Genomic DNA, 13,363 nt, shown 5'->3' on the forward strand with positions numbered 1-13,363 from the left:
TGCATCCATTCTTCAGTTGAGGGGCATCTCGGTTGTTTCCAGCTTCTGGCTATTACAAATAAAGCTGCTAAAAAACATGGTTGAGCAAATGTCTTTTTTGTGTACTTGAGCCTATTTTGGATATATGCCTAGGAGTGGTATGGGTGGATCTTGAGGAAGCGCTATTCCTAGTTGTCTGAGAAAGCGCCAGATTGATTTCCAGAGTGGTTGTACAAGTTTACATTCCCACCAGCAATGGAGAAGGGTTCCCCTTTCTCCACAACCTCTTCAGCATGTGTTGTCACTTGAGTTTTTGATCTTGGCCATTCTGATGGGTGTAAGGTGAAATCTCAGGGTTGTTTTGATTTGCATTTCCCTAATGGCTAATGAGGTTGAGCATTTCTTTAAGTGCTTCTTTGCCATTCGATATTCCTCTACAAAGAGTTCTCTGTTTAGCTCTGTTCCCCATTTTTTAAGTGGATTACTTGGTTTGCTGCTTTTCACCTTCTTTAGTTCTTTATATATACTGGATATGAGTTCTCTGTCAGATAAAGGGTTGGTGAAGATTCTTTCCCAATCTGTAGGAAGTCGCTTTGTTTTAATGTCAATGTCCTTTGCTTTACAGAAGCTTTTCAGTTTCCTGAGGTCCCATTTATTGATTGTTGCTTTCAGACCCTGTGCTGTTGGTGTTCTGTTCAGGAAGTTTTCTCCTGTACCAATGAGTTCTAGGGTATTCCCCACTTTTTTTTCTAGCCGATTTAATATGTCTGGATTTATGTTGAGTTCTTTGATCCACTTGGACTTCAGTTTTGTGCAGGGTGATAAGTATGGATCTATTTTCATTTTTCTACATGTAGACATCCAGTTGGACCAGCACCATTTGTTGAAGATGCTATCTTTTTCCATTGCATGGTTTTGGTATCTTTGTCAAAAATCAGGTGTCCATAAGTGTGTGGCTTTATTTCTGGGTCTTCTGTTCGGTTCTATTGATCCACCATTCTGTTTCTATGCCAGTACCAAGCAGTTTTTATAACTGTTGCTCTATAGTACAGCTTGAGATCAGGGATGGAAATACCTCCAGAAGATCTTTTATTGTAGAGGATTGTTTTAGCAATTCTCAGTTTCTTGTTATTCCATACGAAGTTGAGAATTTTTCTTTCCATGTCTGTAAAGAATTGTGTTGGCAATTTGATGGGAATTGCATTAAATCTGTAGACTGCTTTTGGTAAGATGGCTATTTTTACTATGTTAATCCTGCCAAACCATGAGATGGGAGATCTTTACATCTTCTCAAATCTTCTTCTAATTCTTTCTTCAGAGTCTTGAAATTTTTTTCATACAAGTCTTTGACTTGCTTGGTTAGGGTTACACCAAGTTACTTCATATCATTTGTGGCTATTGTGAAGTATGTTGTTTCCCTAATTTCTTTCTCAGCCCTTTTGTTTTTTGTATACAAGAGTGCTACTGATGTTTTTTTAGTTAATTTTGTATCCGGCCACATTGCTGAAGGTGTTTATCAGCTGTAGGAGTTCCCTGGTAGAGTTTTTGAGGTCACTCATGTATACTATCATATCATCTGCAAATAGTGATAATTTGACTTCTTCTTTTCCCATCTGTATCCCCTTGATTTCCTTCAACTGTCTTATTGCTCTAGCAAGAACTTCCAGCACTATGTTGAAGAGATATGGAGAGAGTGGGCAGCCTTGTCTTGTCCCTAATTTCAGTGGGATTGCTTTAAGTTTCTCTCCATTCAGATTGATGTTGGCTATAGTAAAGGCTGTATATCGCCTTTACTATGTTTAGATATGTGCCTTGTATCCCTGATCTCTCCAATACTTTAAGTGTGAATGCATGTTGGATTGCGTCAAAGTTTTTTCAGCAACTAGGGAGATTATTATGTGTTTTTTTTTCTTTCAGTTTGTTAATATGGTGGATCACATTGATGGATTTCTGTATATTGAACCACTCCAGCATACCTGGGATGAAGCCTACTTGGTCATAGGGGATAATATCTTTGGTGTGTTCTTGGATTCGGTTTACAATATTTTGTTAAGTATTTTTGCATCAATGTTCATCAGGGAGATTGGCCTGAAATTCTCTTTCTTTGTTGAGTCTTTGTGAGGTTTAGGTACTACGGTGACTGTGGCTTCATAGAATGAGTTTTGTAGTGTTCCTTCTGTTTCTATTTTGTTAAATAGTTTGAAGAGAATTGGTGTTAGCTCTTCTTTGAAGGTCTGGTAGAATTCTGTGCTGAAGCCATCTGGTCCTGGGCTTTTTTTGGATGGGAGACTTTTGATGACTGCTTCTATTTCTTTGGGGGATATAGGACTGTTTAATTGATTTGCCTGGTCCTGATTCAGCTTTGGTAAATCAAATCAATCAAGAAAATTGTCCATTTCATTTAGATTTTCAAACTTTGTGGCATATAGACTTTTGAAGTAAGTCCTGATAATTGTTTGGATTTCCTCAGTGTCTGTAGTTATGTCCCCCTTTTCATTTCTGATTTTGTTGATTTGCGTGGTGTCTCTCTGCCTTTTAGTTAGTTTGGCTAAGGGTTTGTTGATCTTGTTGATTTTCTCAAAGAACCAGCTCTTGGTTTCATTGATTCTTTGAATTGTTTTATTTGTTACTAATTGATTGATTTCAGCCCTGAGTATACTTATTTCTAGCCATCTGCTCCGTCTTGGTCTGTTTGCTTCTTCTTTTTCTAGGGTTTTTAAGTGAGCCATTAAGTTGCTTGAACGAGCTGTCTCGAATTTCTTCTTGAAGGAACTTTCCTCTTAGCACTGCTTTCATTGTGTGTCACAAGTTTGGGTATGTTGTGTCTTCATTTTCATTGATTTCTAGAAAGACTTTAATTTCTTTCTTCATTTCTTCCCTGACGCAGCTGTCATTTAGTAACAAGTTGTTCAGTTTCCATGTGTGTGTAGGCTTTTTGCTATTTGTTATTGTTGAAGTCCAGCTTTATTCCATGGTGATCAGACAAGAAACAAGGGAGTATTTCAATCTTCTTGTATCTGTTGAGGCTTGCTTTGTGACCAACTATATGGTCTATTTTGAAGAAGGTTCCATGAGTTGCTGAGAAGAAGGTAAATTCTTTTGTGTTTGGGTGTAAGGTTCTGTAAATATCTGTTAGGTCCATTTGATTCATGACCTCTGTTAGAGACATTGTTTCTTTGTTTAATTTCTGTTTTGTTGCCCTGTCCTTTCTTGAGAGTGGGGTGTTGAAGTCTCCCACTATTACTGTGTGGGGATCTATATGTGGTTTAAATTTTATCAATGTTTCCTTAACAAATGTGGGTGCTCTTGTATTTGGGGCATAGAGGTTCAGGATTGTGATGTCTTCCTGGTGGAATTTTCCTTTGATGAGTATGAAGTGTCTTTCCCCATCTCTTTTGATTAATTTTGGTTGAATGTCTATTTTATCAGATATTAGAATGGCTACTCCTGCTTGCTTCTTGAGTCCATTTCCTTGGAAAGTCGTCTTCCAACCCTTTACCCTCAGGTAATGTTTATCTTTGTGTCTTAGGTGTGTTTCTTGTATGCAACAGATTGCTGGGTTTTGTTTACGTATCCATTCTGTTAATCCATCCAGGTCCTTCTGGCTTTCATAGTGTCTGTTGAAAAGTCAGGTGTGATTCTAATGGGTTTGCCATTATATGTTATTTGGCCTTTTTCCCTTACAGCTTTTAGCATTTTTCCTTTGTTCTGTATACTTACTGTTTTGATTATTATGTGGCGGGAGGATTTTCTTTTCTGGTCAAATTTGTTGGGTGTTCTGTAGGCCACATGTATTCTTATTGGCATCTCCTTTAAATTGGGGAAATATTCTTCAATGATTTTGTTGAAAATATTTCTGGGCCTTGGAGAAGGGAGTCTTCTTTTTCCTCTATACCTATTATTCTTAGGTTTTTTCTTTTCATATTGTCTTGGATTTCTTGGACGGTCTGTGTCAGGAATTTTTTGGATTTAACATTTTCTTTGACAGATACATCGATTTCTTTTATTGTATCTTCTACACCTGAGATTCTTTCTTCCATCTCTTGCAGTCTGTTGGTTATGCTTACCTCTGTAGTTCCTGTTTTCTTCCCTAGATTCTTCCTCTCCATTATTTCCTCCATTTGTATTTTCTTTAATTTTTCCAATTCTATCTTCAGGTCTTGAGTTGTTTTCTTTACTTCCTTCACCTGTCTGATTGTACTTTCCTGTTTTTCTTTTAGTTCCTTCAACTCTGTTTCTTTTATTTCATTCAGTGCTTTAAGCATTTCCTTTCTAAAGGCCATAAACTGTTTGGCTGCAGCTTCCTCTATTTCTTTACAGATGGCAATAATCTGTTTGAGTTTATCTTCCTCTATGTCTTTACGTATCTTATTTGTTTCCTCTGTTATCATCTTCATGAGCATAGTTGTTAGGTCATCTTCTTGGATTTCAGTTATGCTGGGGTGTCCCGGGCTACTTGCCCCTGGGTAACTTGGTCCTGGAGATGCCATATTGCTCTGTCTTTTGTTGCTTGAGCTTTTACGCTGGCCTCTACCCATTGTGCTATCTTAGATGTTTGGGGTTATTTTATGGTGGTTCCTGGGGATCCTGTGGTGGAAAGAATCCCCTTTGCAGAAAGCTGGTTTTTCCTGAAGGATGTCTTCTCAGCTTTTTTGGGTATAGTCCCTAGATGGCTGGCATTTTTTCAGGAGTTGCTGCTGCTCACCTCAGGGATAGAGATCTGAGTGGTAACTGTGGTCTTTGTTAGTTGAGAGGGTTCTCCTCTCACCCAGGGAAGTCCTGAAGACAGCTGCCCTGTTTCTGGGTTTCTTGCTGTAAATTTAATGATCAGCTGCTGTGACCCAGTTGGACATCTGGCTCACAGCAACTGTTTGTGCCTGTTTCTGGAGCACAGCTGAGTGATGGCGGCTCGGCTCCGCCTGTCTGCAGGACTTTTTCCAGGGAAGGATTGGGTGATTCAAGTCAGTACAGTTTCCTTCCTTCCTTGTGGATTCTCTGGAGACAGGTATTCCCAGTCTCTTTTTTGCCCTGTGGCGCACTGCTCAGTCTCTGCCAGCTAGCTAGCATGCAGAAACTGCCTGTGTCTGCCTTTCCAGCCTTTGGGAGCCTGGACGTCTGCCTAAACTGGATAATTTTCCCAAGACCTTTTTGGGGTGGGGATGTCGGCTGAGTGCTCTGAGATCAGACCAGCCATTTCCCTCCTCGTGTTTGCACAGGACAGTGAAACTCAGTCTCTGATGCCCTGGGGCCCACAGTTCTATCTGAGGCTGTGAATCAGGCCCACAGGCAGGGCTCTGTGCAGGCACCTGGGTCCTGGCTCTGGCTCCGGGCTGGCTCCTGGGGCACCCGTGGAACACGAGTCTTTTCCAGGGGATGTCTGGGTGACCTAAGACACTGGCGTGTGGCTCTGGGCTGGGGCTGGTGGCTAAGAGTCTGGCGGAGCCGGGATCTTTTCCGTGGTTTAGCTGGGTGAGTTAAAAGCTGATTGAATCCCCCACCGTGGGGTATCCATTCACCTGGGAAACACAATCACCTGTGTTTTATGGCCACGAGTTCTGATTGCTGGTCACTGTGCCAATCCTGCTGTGCTTCTGGTCAGAATGAAAGTCCTCCCGGCGCCGCCATCTTGCCCCGCCTCATGTGCTACTTCTAAAACCATTTAGAATACTGACAAGTTGTTTACTATGTCAGTTGGTATCAACTTGGAAATGAGTTGGTGTGCCACACGTGTTTATATTCAGCTTTTGAGTCATCTTTATAATTTTCGCTCTTATCTGCACAAGGTATTTATCTTTAATGAATCACTACCACCACAGCAAACATCCTACTTTATATTTTAAATTTTTCTTAAAACCATACCTTGTTCTCAACCCTATCACTTCAACATTAAATATTTTCTTCTGATAAGGCAAGTGACACTTTAGCCTTAGTTAATGTAAAACAGGGAAGTGTTAATCTCATTTTCAACATGTCAGCTCTTCCAGGTAGGGTATTAATACGCAAAATCCCCTGCTGGCAGACTCAACAGAATTATTCTAACTGTGAAGAAAAGTACAAACCTGGTAAATTTTGCTTTCCTTTATTGAATGTGCTCAGGTCTGCCTCATTCATTGAAAAAGATGTATTAGTAGCTAAATGTATATAGAGAAACAAAGCAATGTTTGCAAACTATTGACTTAACTCTGTTCTCAGACACTAGTTTATTTTAAAGTATTCATACTGTATAAACATTTGGGTTTGTTTGATGATAAGTAGCAACCAGGAAAAGTATATGTAAAAGGATGTCTGTGCAGTGTAATTTTGCATTCTAGAACTACAGTCTAATATCACAATTTACTTTTTCAGTTATATTGTTTTATTTTTGGTTTTGACAGGATCTCATGTAGCCTTGAGCTCACAATCTAAGGATAATATTAAACTTCTGACCTCCATGCCTTGACTTCTGAAGTGCTCCGACTATAGCCATATGCCACCATGCCTGGTTTATAAGCTACTGAGTTCAAATCATAATCCTGATGCATGCTGGGTAAGCCAAGTGAGCTACATTCCCAGCCCTCATTCAGGGTTTTTGTTTGTTTGTTTGCTTGGTTGTTTTGTTTTGTTTTAATGTAATAATTCTCAGGTGCTAAACCAGGACATTTCACAATCCTCAGGTAGATTCTCAGTTGCACATCCCATTCAGAAGCCCAGTCTAGTTAGATTCCTGGCATCACAACATCCAACCTACAGCATGCTTACCCTGTGTCTGGGTCCAGTCAGGTAAGTGTAACTATTCCCCCTTAGTAAAGAAGCTTTCTTTTGTAACATGAGCCTATCACAGAGACTCAAGGCTAGTCAAAATGCAGAAAATAGCGCCCACCCACAATTGATATATCTACAAGACAATTTCTCTACCCACAACTCGGGGAACATCTCTGAAAAGGAAACACGGATATTCTAAGAGCCAGAGAAAGTCTGTTGTGAAATTTTTGATTCTCTACATGACAAGAAAGCTATGTCCGTGGAGTCTTGACAATATGGTCACATAAACAAGACCAGCTCAGAGTCAACATTGGTAGACATGACATGTGGAGGCGAGGAGTCTCGTGGGGCCCCATAAAGAGCTACAAGCAATTAATGAGTTCTGAAAGAAAGATAATTAGTCTTCCATAGGGATGAACACCTTAATCTGTTATCCAGTCCTGAGTAGTCATCCCTAAAAACATACAGTTATATGCATGGATTTGAAAGGGATGGGGTAGGAGCAGTTCAGAGGAAGGGAGATAAATTATGTAAATACAATACACATATGTGAAAATTTAAAATACAATTTAAAAAGAACTAAACAAGGTTAAATATGAAATCTCATACACACATTTATATTTCTGAAGTAACATGTGGTTCAAATGTTTTTATTTTTTCCTTGATGTTTAGAATTTTTTAAATTCCAAAATTAATGACAGAAAGTTCCTTGTGAAAATTAGTTGGTATGGGCAATGTCCAAAAAATATATTTGCTACAGAAATGTCTGAGATGTCAAGCTTTTCTTTACATCTTTTAATCTCCTATTCATCATTAAAAGCAATTTTAAGGACAATTTCAAAAAAGGGCTACTAAACTGACAAAAAAGAAATAACTACTAAAAATAAGTATTAAAAACAAGTTTGTTATTTGTAAATGTGAATACTTGGTTTTTATTTTTAACTGATACCTTAAGAATGTGCAGTTTTGTTGTACTGTGACATAACATGCATATGTAGTGTGATGTACAAACTGAGGCAAGCACACATCTTTACAAACAGTTAACACTTATTCATGGTGAAAGCATTCAAGTTTATCCCTATTGGTATACATGTATACACAAGGTATTATTCTTTTAACAATGGTCACCCCCACTGTGCAATGAAACACCAGACTTCTTTCTTCCATCTCACTGTAACTTAGAACCTGGAAAACAACCTTTCTACATGCCCCTTTCTCCTCTGAATTCACTAGTGTGTGGTGACAATCATTCTACTTTCTATTTCTTTGAGATCATCTACTTCTTTGTACATTATACAAATGAATGAGATTAGGTGGGACTTACCTTTCTATGATTGTCTTATTTCACTTGATACATTCACTTCTATTTCAGTCCATGTTGTTGTTTATCAAGGAATTCCATTCTTTCTATGGCACTATGTATGTGTGCCACATTATCTATATTCATCAATTCATCCACACATAGGATTTTTTGTTTGTTTGTTTCTATTTCTTGCCTACTGTGAATAGTGATATAATTAATATGAACATGCATATGTTTCCTCAACAACCTTATTTATTTATTTTTTCAATATACATATAATAGTGGGATTGTTAGCTAATACTGCAGTTCTATTTTCAACTTTTTAAGGATTTGTACGTTCTTTTTCATATTAATTGTGCTAAAATACATTCTTGCAAACTATTCAAGAGTTCCCTTTTCTCCACACTTTACCTTTTGCTTTGCTGATAATGATAATTATGAAATATGATGTTTTAGTATGGATTTTTATTTACTCTAATGTGAAACATTTTGTTTTCTGTTCCTGGTGGTCATTTTTAGGTCTTCCTTTAAAATTGTAAAGCCAGGGACTGGGGAGATGGCTCAGTCAGTAGGGTTCATGACAGTCCGACCATGTCTGAGAGAGTATTACCTCACAGTGGCTAGCAAGCAGAGAGACTCAGAAAAGAAGATGCAGGGGACAAGATTCATACTTACAATGACCAAGATCCATATCCAAATGTTTCCATCAACTCCCAATAATCCATTCATAAAGTCAGATACTCCACTCAGCTTCTCAATATCTGCACCCTGAATACTGTTTACATTGAGAACCAAGTCTTCAATATATGACTTTTGAGGAGGAGAGGAGTACATTTCATACCCAAACCATAATTGTGGCTTTTAAAAAATATAAAAACAGATTGTAAGTATTTATGAGGTTTTCTTTCATTTGAAGAAAAAGTAGTAGACACAGAAAGAAAAAATAAGATAATTGCTTTCCTTGCTAGTTTTCATGTCAGTTAGACACAAATTCGAGTCATTTGGGAAAAGGCAAAGTCAATTGATTGGCCTATGGGAAAGCCTGTGGAACATTTTCTTGATTGTTGATTGATGAGGAGGTCCAGATCACTGTGGGTAATGACATCCATGGGCAAGGTGTGCTGAATATATAAAAGAGAGGCTTGAACAAGCCATGCAAGGCAAGCCAATAAGCAACACTCCTCCATGGCTTCTGATTCAGTTCCTGAGGCCAGGTTCCTATCTTGAGTTCCTGCCCTGACTTCCTTCAGTGATATCATGGGGAAGTGTAAGCCAAATAAACCCTTTTCTCTTTATGTTGTCCTTATGGTCATGTTTTATCATAGCAGTAGAAGCCCTAACTGAGTCAGCAGCACAGGTAAATACAATAACATTTAAAATGGTAAGCAGGTTAAAATGTAAATGTTCAAACAGATGAATAACCCTAGAGCAGTATGCTTGTGTAGACATCAGTAGCAATCTGGGAAGAGAAATTATGGTGAGAAGGAGCTAATTTTTCCACATGCCCTCCTACCAGTCCTTGTTCATGATGTGGACAGGTGTTGCTATGTGTGCTTTATAAGTAAAGAACATTGGTGCAGAAACCAAGACTGCTCTGGGCCTGTATTTCTTTTTTTAAGTTTCAAATAGGGACTTGAAAATTGTCTAAAGAAGATAAGATATATGAACAAAAAAAAAAAAAGATGTGAAACAAGAAAGGGAAGGAAATCAAAACTGTGCAGCAAAGTAAATCAGAGAAAGTGAGGTGATGAGGTGTTTTTTTTTTTTTCCTGCCCAAGTTAGTTATAGGCACAGCACGTTTTTCTATTCATCTCCCACCTGTACAAAGTTCTATACATACCATTTTATAGTTATGTAATTCAAATTCTTGCCCACTGGGTCAATTCTTTATCATTTTACCTGTTTTTCTTATAATCATGTCTTATGCTTCTTGCAAGTGCATGCCTATCTTAGAGTAAGAAAGTGACAAAATGAAGGGGAAAGTGGATAGGAAGGGCTGCACAGCCAGGTCCTGTTTCATTTCCCTGGTGGGCATTATTATGCATTTTTCCTTAAGCAGAGGCCATGTCATTTTCTGTGTTTAGCTTTCACCTGGTACTTGGCTGAACTCACTGAAAAGTATGGCACTGAATTCTAGCACTGTTCACTGCAATCTCACAGCTGATGTTTTATATATTTAATTCCAAAAATCTTTCTAGAGGTGGTTAGCGTACTTACAGCCTGTGTAAACTGTACAGCTGCTGCTGTCATCTTGATTTTTCTTAGAAAATCATTTAGTACAACTTTAATTGAAGACTTTAAGCTTCACAGGTGAATACCTTTGGGGCATGATATGGAAGCCATAATTTAAAAAAAAAATTCCATCAAAGCAATTAGATGGTATTTGTGAGAGTCCACAACTTCTTAATCTGGATGAGAAGCCTGAACTCAGGCTCTGTAACCTACACAGGGCCCCTCAAACTCAATTCAGCCAGCACTCTTGATGATTGGCTTTGTTCTGAATGCTGTGTTCGGAACTACACTTTCCCACACAGAGATGCCTTCTATCATGGTCTACTCCAGCCAGGGTACTGGCTATTGGAAGAAGAGCCATTTCCCAAGCAAGAACTTTCCAGAAACGCCTAACACTTATGTGAATTTGTTACTACCTAACAACATAAATAAAAACAAATCTTTAGTTATGCTAAGGGAATAGCAAACAAGGGCATCAAACACTGCTGGTCTTAGATCTCAGCTACCAAAGATAAGGTTGCAGGCAGCGGAAGTAAGACAAATACACCACGATGAATATCCTTACTGAGAGCAACTCCCTCCAGTCTCCTGGTCAGGTAACAGAGGGCTCAGTTCTTGTCAGGTACTGTGTTAGTGACTCCAGAATAAACAAACCTGGCACAATTCCTACTTTCTTGAAAAAAAAAAAGCCACATTTGAATACATGTTCTAATTTCAAAATATGAATTTTTAGATGAATAATCTATTTTCTTGGCTACTAAAGAAGGCTATCAGTTAGCACTAGCTTAATTGCAATGTGTATGATAAGGGGGCAGGACAAAAAATGACCAAAAGAAAAAAAAATGAGACAATGTTAGCACATGGACAGTCAGGGGATATGAAGCTATAGAATGTGCTACTGCAGTGGCAAGCTTATAACTACATTAAGGCTGTGGATGCCCCTAGACAAGTAGATAGAGAGGGGGCTGCAAATTGTGGCAATGTCTTGGCCTTGGAAGCTGTAAGTTGAGAATCCTTGTAGGAGATCTGGACTTTTATCAACTTTAGCAGTACCTGAGATGCATCTCTGTGACTTTTGCTGAGTCACGGTATCCTGGCCGTGAAAAGATAAAATGTCTGTATGCTTGTATAGATTCTGTATCAAGAGCCAGATAACTGATACCCTGTGTACGTTTAGAAGAATTTTCTTAACATTTTCCACCAAAGTACCCCAACGCTTAGAAAAAGAATGGTGACGAAAATTCTGTCAGCAAAATGATACTGGTGTTGGCAGAGACAGAACTGTTTGGCTTTTCTTTGAGGTTTGCTTGTTTACATACTTTGGATTGAAGAGAGGCTCTCAGACATGTTAAGCAAGCACTTTACTGCTGCAGACCAGAACTCAAGTCAGCAAGCTAGAAATAGTTTCATAATTCTGTGGCTGTTCCTCTTTAGAATTTAACAGAGGATAGCTCTAGAGTCACCCCTGCCCCATGTCCACCCTGGAGCCTACCCTATTGTAGGTCTCCAGCTTGTCTCAAAAATGCCCCCCACAGCAGACAGTTTCTCTTCTCTCTGCAAGCCTTCTCTTCTCTGCACCCCACATCCCCTATCTGATCCCACACATTTCCTCATATTTGTTTCCCTCCATACTCCCTCTCCTATCCTGTTTTGTGTCTTAAACTACTTCTGATGCCTATTCTATTTTTCCTTCTGAATGAATTTCAAGCATCCTCCTTCGGCCCTTCCTTCTTACTTAGCTTCTTTGGGTCTGTGAATTGTAATATGGTCATCCTGTACCATATGTACTATATGGCTAATATCTGCTTATAAGTGAGTATATAAACAGCATGTCTTTCTGGTTCTGGATTACCTCACATGAGATGGTCTTTTCCAGTTTCATCCATTTGCCTGCAAATTTCATGATTTGCTTGTTTTAAATAGCTGAGTAGAATTAATTGGATAAATGTATCACAATTTCTGTATCCATTCTTCAGTGAAGGGACATGAAAGTTGTTTCCAGTTATTTATTTGTTTGTTTGTTTGTTTGTTTATTGGCCATTAGAAATTAAGCCTCTGGTCCAAGTGGATCAAAGACCTCAACATAAAACCAGATACTCTAAATCAGTTAGAAGGAAAAGTGGGGAAGAGCCTAGAATTCATTGGTACAGGAGACAACTTCCTGAATAGAACACCAACAGCACAGGTGATAAGAGCAACAATCAATAAATGGGACCTCATGAAACTGAAAAGCTTCTGTAAAGCAGAAGACACTGTCATCAGAATAAAACGACTGCCTACAGACCGGGAAAAGATCTTCACCAACCCTATATCTAACAGAGGCCTGATATCCAGAATATATAAAGAACTAAAGAAGTTAAAAAGCAATAAGTCAAGGAATTCAATTAAAAAAAATGGGGTACAGAGCTAAACAGAGAATTCCCTGTAGAGGAATAAAGAACGGCAGAGAAACACTTAAAGAGATGCTCAACATCCTTAGCCATCAGAGAGATTCAAATCAAAACGACCCTGAGATTTCACCTTATACCCATCAAAATGGCTAAAATAAAAAATTCAAATGACAACACATGCTAGAGAGGTTGTGGAGAAAGAAGAACCCTCCTCCATTGCTGGTGGGAATGCAAACTGGTACAACCACTTTGGAAATCAATCTGGCGCTTTCTCAGACAATTAGGAATAGTGCTTCCTCAAGACCCAGTTATACCACTCCTAGGCATATATCCAAAATTTGCTCAAGTACACAATAAGGACATTTGCTCAACCATGTTTGTAGCAGCTTTATTTGTAATAGCCAGAACCTGGAAACAATCCAGATGTCCATCAATGGAGGAATGAATACAGAAATTGTGGTATTTTCACACAATGGAATACTACTCAACAATCAAAAATGAGGACATCATGAAATTTGCAGGCAAATGGTGCAATCTAGAAAAGATCATTCTAAATGAGGTATTTCAGAAGGAGAAAGACACACATGGTATATACTCACTTATATGGACCTATAAGATAATGATGAAAATAATGAAATCTATACACCTAAAGAAAATAAACAAGAAAGAAGACCTGAGGTAAGATGACCAATCCTCACTTAGAAAGACAAATGTGATG

The sequence above is a fragment of the Psammomys obesus genome, unplaced genomic scaffold (genome assembly GCF_907164565.1).
Source record: "Psammomys obesus unplaced genomic scaffold, mPsaObe1.curated_primary_1811, whole genome shotgun sequence".
Taxonomy (NCBI): Eukaryota; Metazoa; Chordata; class Mammalia; order Rodentia; family Muridae; genus Psammomys; species Psammomys obesus.